We start from the raw sequence: 946 nt of genomic DNA, 5'->3' as shown, positions 1-946 counted from the left end.
AGCAGTATATCCTTCGCATCAGTCTCGTCTGAGTTGTGAAAGGAAAAAAAGGATTCTGCTAATCCGCGGTGAGTAATCGCAGTCCTGATGCCTAGAAGGTCATAAGAGACGGTAGCGGCAACATTATGTACAAAATAAGATTTTTAAAAAAAAGTTACACCAATGCAAATAAACAAACAAAAAACACAATCGACTGGGGGCATGTAAAACGTCTGTCTTCTTCTCCGACACCATCTTAGTTTAGTTAGAATGTCTTGACTGCTTCTTTGTCCTCAAAGTGGCCTCATCCCTTCAAATCCTGTTCCTCATCCTTGTTGATGTGAAATGACTGGATTGGTGACAGAAAATGGCAAAAGATTAAGGACAAGCTAGTAGAACATAATGTAGTTAGTTACATGGTCAAGTGATTGGGTGCTGGATATTTTGTGTACTGAGACCACAAGAGGGCACTGTGTGACTTGAATCTCTCCCTCCCACCATACTACAATCTTCGCCTGGGTGATAAAAATCAAATGGATCAGTGGATACACTATCAGAAGGGAACCCATTTCTTCTATTTCTGTGAATCTATCCTCTTACCTCCACACATTCGTCTTTGTCCTGCCTTAAATAACTGTAAATATATAAGAAAATATGCAGAAAGAAAGAGAGCGAGATAACAATCCCCACAGTAAAATGACGATCACCATGATCAGATCAATGTTTGCCCAAGTAACCTAAGAACAGAATTGTAATTTGGAGGCACTTAAAGTGGAACTGACAGCATTGTATCTACTTTGCAGAAATGAAACAAACAGACAATCATAATATCAGTAAAAAAATGTCAAATTCCCAGTTGATGCTACAAAACTAACTTTACAGGAGGTTTTAAAAATAGATTATATTTGACTCAACACTCCATGATGTAAACTAAAGCATTGTTGGCCGAATAGACGGATGCAGTTCA

The sequence above is a fragment of the Oncorhynchus nerka genome, linkage group LG17, assembly GCF_034236695.1.
Source record: "Oncorhynchus nerka isolate Pitt River linkage group LG17, Oner_Uvic_2.0, whole genome shotgun sequence".
NCBI classification, from domain to species: Eukaryota; Metazoa; Chordata; class Actinopteri; order Salmoniformes; family Salmonidae; genus Oncorhynchus; species Oncorhynchus nerka.
Note: the sequence above shows the minus strand (reverse complement) of the source record.